Source organism: Bactrocera tryoni, chromosome 2 (genome assembly GCF_016617805.1).
Source record: "Bactrocera tryoni isolate S06 chromosome 2, CSIRO_BtryS06_freeze2, whole genome shotgun sequence".
Classification (NCBI taxonomy): domain Eukaryota; kingdom Metazoa; phylum Arthropoda; class Insecta; order Diptera; family Tephritidae; genus Bactrocera; species Bactrocera tryoni.
Genome location: NC_052500.1, coordinates 50881653 through 50887377, shown reverse-complemented (window position 1 = coordinate 50887377; position 5725 = coordinate 50881653). Strand labels below are relative to the sequence as shown.

At 33.9% G+C, this 5725-nt stretch overlaps 1 non-coding gene across 1 annotated transcript; it reads right to left on the bottom strand.

Annotated features, from left to right (window-relative positions):
- Positions 1 to 5099: 5099 nt before the first annotated feature.
- Positions 5100 to 5172, bottom strand: Trnak-uuu. Its single transcript has one exon. It is a non-coding gene; the product is annotated as a tRNA-Lys (tRNA).
- Positions 5173 to 5725: the final 553 nt, after the last annotated feature.

Sequence of the window (5725 nt, the reverse complement as noted above, 5' to 3'; positions counted from 1 at the left end):
AAAATACAATTTTAAACAGCTCATGACCTCCCTGGTGCCTGCTGAACACACCGCATATAACTTAACAAATTTAGTGAACCCATCTATTACCAAAAATACATATTTTTTCTTAGAATGTTTAAATGACACTGGACCGAAGTGATCCACATGAACAGTTTCGAAAGGTACGTTTCCTTTGGGTATATTATGTAAGAGGCCCTCATGTTTCCCACTCTTCGAGGAAAAGGCAATACACTTTAGGCAGTTTGAGATATATTGTTTAATTTTCTCCTTCATTTTGGGAAACCAATATGACTTTATTATAGCACTGAAAACTTTATCACTTCCCATATGACCCATTTCATCGTGATACTTTCTCAATAAATGTTCTTCCATCTCATTTGGTATATAAAATAGTATATTTTGTCCGTTTTTTCTATAAACTAAGCCATTCCGCATTTCAAAAACACCATTTTCCTTGTTTTCCAATTCCCCCCGGATTTCAATAATTTTCCTATCTCGATTTTGGCAAATTGACAGATTTTGCTCAAACGTATTTTCTTCAAGAACTAAGATATTTGAAGTGCGACTAAGTGCGTCCACATGGAGCATTCTATTTCCATTACGGTGTTCGAGAACATATTGAAAATTTTGCAATTCGAGTGCCCACCTGGCTATTCTTGGATTTACTTCCTTCTTATTTAAAGTTAGCATGAGTGAATTGCAATCAGTGACTATCTTAAATTTCAATCCTTGAAGATATACCCGAAATCTCCGAAGTGCATAAATAATTGCAAGTGTTTCCAGCTCAAAGCTGTGGTATTTAGATTCGGGCTCGCTGCTACGTTTCGAAAAATAAAAGACTGGGTGAAATTTGTCGTCACTCTTTTTTTGTAATAATATTGCACCAAATCCCCGAGAGCTGGCATCGCAATGCAGCTCTGTATCATCTCTTGGGTCGTAAATCGCTAAGATAGGAGACCCAATTAATTTATTTTTAAGTTTCTCAAAACACTGTAACTCGTCTTCCCCAAATGTAAATTTAACATTCTTTTTTATTAGTTTGTACAGAGGCTGAGCTTCTCGCGAAAAATCTTTAACGAATCTTCTAAAGTATGAGCATAAGCCCAAAAAACTGTGTACAGCTTTTGTGTTACTGGGTATAGGAAAATTCACTATAGCTTCTACATTCTTTTCATCCGGTAGAATACCTTTACTCGAAATGTTATATCCTAAATAGCGTATTTCTGACTCCATAAATCGGCATTTATCTAACCTCAATTCCAATTTGTTTTGTACTAACTTATTAAAAACTTCCTGCAAAATGTCTAAATGTTCTTCTTCATTACTTGTAGCTATCATGATATCGTCTAAATAAATAGCAATTTTCTCTGCTCGAATCAGATCATCGAAAACATGGCTAACAAACCGCTGGAATGTTGAAGGTGCATTTTTCAGACCGAAAGGCATTTTCAAAAACTCGTACTGCCCCATCGGTGTTACAAAAGAAGTGTATTTAATCGAATCTTCAACCATATCTACGTGATAAAACGCACTCTTTAAATCCAATAACGAAAAAATGCATTTATTTGCTAGTCTATCTAACAGATCATCAATAAGAGGCAAGGGATAGTTATCTTTCAATGTTATCTTATTCAAACTACGAAAATCCACACATAACCTTATATCACCTGTTTTTTTTTCTTACTAAAACAATGGGGGAAGAATATTCTGACTTACTCGGCCTAATTATCTTGGTTTGCATTAAGTCATCTAAAACAACCCTAACTTGTTGTTTTTCACTGTATGACAGTCTTCTTGGAGGACAATTAAAAGGTTTTTCTGTACTCAACAACAGTTTCATCTCACATCTAATTTTTGGCGTATCGGGGCGCTTACAGCACATATAATAATCTTGAAATATTTGCAGAAATTTTTGTTTTGCATAGACACTTACATTATCATTTTTTATATAAACATTAGGAGTTTTTGCTTCAGTTTTCAATACTTCATTGTAATTCACAGAAAATTTAGTGTTATCAAATTCAATTTTCATTAATCTTTGACACTCTTCATCATATGTGTTATTTTCGACTTTGAAATTCGAATCTATTTCTTTACATTCTAATTTTAAATTAGATTTACTTAAAAAGTCTCTTCCTAAAATAATTGGATGAGTCATTGTTTCATTTGTTACAACTAACATCGTTAATTCAATTCTTTTATTTTTGAAAAAAATAAAACTGTTTACATTTCCGACAATAGATAATGGACTTTTGTTTATACCACTATATTTTAAAAATACATTGTTCTTTCTGTTTATTACTACATCTGGTACGAACTGTTGGCGAACAAAGCTAATGGGGCTTCCCGTATCAATTAATGATCCTAATAAAGTTTTATAAGTAAATTTAGAATTAATAAATACATAATTTAAAAACCTTACATATTCATCGCCTTCCATCAATTCTGTGACATGTTGTACAGGGCGGCTCTTCCTTTGTGGACAATTTGCTGCTAAATGGCCAACTTCAGCGCATACATGACAAGCACCAAGCTCTCGTTTGGGTTTTCGGCATACACTTGCTAAATGGCCAACGGAGTTGCAATTGTAGCATCTCACGACTCTTGTTGTTTGTTGTCCATTATTCGACTGCTCATGTTGATTGTCTGCTGTCATTTTCTTTGATATATATCGTGGCAATTGAATATTTCTAAACGCTTCTAACAATTCATATTTGTCATGAAATCGTTGCATTTTAGCTTGCGAACGTAAAGTGTTATCCGGAATACCATCAATTAGATATTCTACAAGTTCATCTTCACCAATTAGAATTATATTTGCCAGAATTAGTTTTTCTTGGAAATATTCTCGAAACGATTCGGTAGTCAACCACTGCCTGATTTCAAACTTTTTCTTTAGCATCAAATTGCTTGTTTTTTCTTCAAACAGCGAGCTCATTTCCTTTAAGAACTTGTCGATTGGCATTAAAATCAAGTCATCTCGAGAATGTAACCACTTTAGCGCATTGCCTTTTAATTTATTTGCAATTAATGCTCTTAGGTTGTTATCATCAAGTTGGTAAACACTCTGGATATTTTTTAGTTGTGCTTGCCATAGCTTAAGGCATTCACCACTACCAGAAAATTCAGATATAAGTTCTTTAACATCTGCGAACTTTTGCTTATTGGAAATGTTTTTGTTTGATTATCACTATTTCTCAACTGTTCTTTTTCTCTCATTAGAAGTTCATTTTCCATCTTCTTTAGTTCACACTCACGCTTCAACAATTCTAATTCGATTTTTAAAAGTCGCCACTCGTTTGCATCACACTCTTTTTGTTTCTTTTCAACACTCGTTTGATTACTTGCGTCATATTGTGGTACAATCCCATTGCTAAATTCACCACACTCCTCGGTGATGTTTATACTGCTCGCTCCTTCGTTGATTTCATCAGCTTGTTCTTTTTCCGCAATGATGGCTTGCGTACAGTCAACGTCAGCGTCAACGTCAACCATGGAGTTTCGAAAATTTCCACGAAGCTCCTCAGGAATTTTTTGTAGGCGAACAATTAGTTCGGCTTTACTACCTGTTGTTTTATGTTTGAGCGAACGCAACCATGATTTTAATTGTTCAACTGTGTATAAACTAAGCGAATCCTCGTTTGATGACATTTTGGGCGCAATACAACCACTTCTGATATTTTAAACAATTTTATTATGTTGGACGCTCTTTTTAAATGATCTGCACTCGTTCTTCTTTATCTTCAACATGGCCGCAGATCGTGCTGCCACACTCCTTTATTTATAATAAGATACATAATTTACAGATTTATGATGTTACCACAATATATAATTTACATATTTATAATGCTGCCACAATACCATTTTTTATGTGCACTTATTTTCCTTCAGTGACCTGAAAATGGCAGGGATAAGTATGTATGTATATCTGGTGTAATGTAACTGATTAAAATGAAAGTTGCTAAATATAAAAAATATATATCTCATTTTAGCTCTATTGTCAAGGCAAGCTAATACCAGAATTGTAAATACCCATATAACGAATTGAATTCCACGTTCACCTGTATAATAAACATACATACATATATACTACATATCATTTCGATTTATTCCGGGACTAAAACACTAGAAAGAATAGATTTTCTGAGAATTATGACATTTGCGATGGATACTATTTATCATGTTATAATATTGTTTTTCAAACTTTATAGCAGATGCGAGTATCAAAACCTCGGCTCCTGTCAATTTTTATACCCTGAACAGGGTATATTAAGTTTGCCACGAAGTTTTTAACACTCAGAAGGAAGCGTCGGAGACCCTATAAAGTATATATTTAAATTATCAGTATGTTGAGCTGAGTCGATTTAGCCATGTCCGTCTGTCTGTCCGTCTGTATATATACGAACTAGTCCCACAGTTTTTAAGATATCGTTTTGAAATTTTGCAAACGTCATTTTCTCATCAAAAAGCTGCTCATTTGTCGGAACTGCCGATATCGGACCACTATAACACATAGCTGCCATACAAACAAAACGATCGGTTGTATGGAAAACTTTCGCATTTGACGTGGTATCTTCACGAAATTTGGTATGAGTTATTGTTCATAGAAATAATGCAATATCGGAAGAAATTGTTCAGATCGACTCACTATAATATATAGCTGCCATGAAAACCGAACGATCGGAATCAAGGGCTTGTATGGAAAACTTTCGCATTTGACGTAGTATCTTCACGAAGTTTGACATGGATTATTGCTTAAGGTGATAATATAATCTGCGAAAAAATTGTTCAGATCGGATTACTATAGCATATAGCTTCCATACAAACTGAACACATAGTTACGAAAAGAAATGCACCTGTGAAGGGTATATTAGCTTAACGTTAACAGTTTTTCTTTTTTTTTACTTTTGTTTTTCTAATTCTGTTTTTTTGTAATATATGTAAATAATTTACATCTTTCGTCTCACAAAGTCCTTTATTTCAAGGAAATATATATCGCAAACAACTTTAAATACCAATTTTCAAATTAGTTGCGTAAATTATCTTGAAATATCGAAATATTATAATAATAAAAATAAACTGTAAAAAATTGTTACCGCCCGAGCAGGGACTTGAACCCTGGACCCTTGGATTAAAAGTCCAATGCTCTACCGACTGAGCTACCCGGGCACATAAGACTCGGTCAGGTGGTCCTTTACAAGAACGCTAAGAGTAAGATGTGCCAGCATAACCTAACAAAATATGTATTCATATAAAATAAAATTTTGAGCTATAAAAGTTGCTAAAAGCCGAAATCACAAAAGTTTTTGCGCCTATTATTAATAATTTTGTACATTTAACTCCAAAACCACAAGGAATTTGAAATAAAGGTCACAAAACAATTATGTTCAAAAAGTAGCGGAAATGTAAAACCGCAATTCAGTTGGAAAACCAAGAACTCATTTCAAAACCCCAAGGTCTTAGTTTGTAGCTTGTTATCACAAAATAATATTTTATGCGGTTGAATTCATATAAAATCAGCGACGGGCATAATATGCTTATCAGCTTTAGAGGCAGCATGGCAAGGCACAAAACCAAGTTTGAAAGTAGCAGTACGCGCAGTTGTTGGTTTCCAAACTTTATATTTACTTATGGATTTCAGCAATAAAATACGCACATATGTACATAATTATAACCGCTATATTTAGATTCGGCAACATCGCGTTATTAATACCGCTTATTT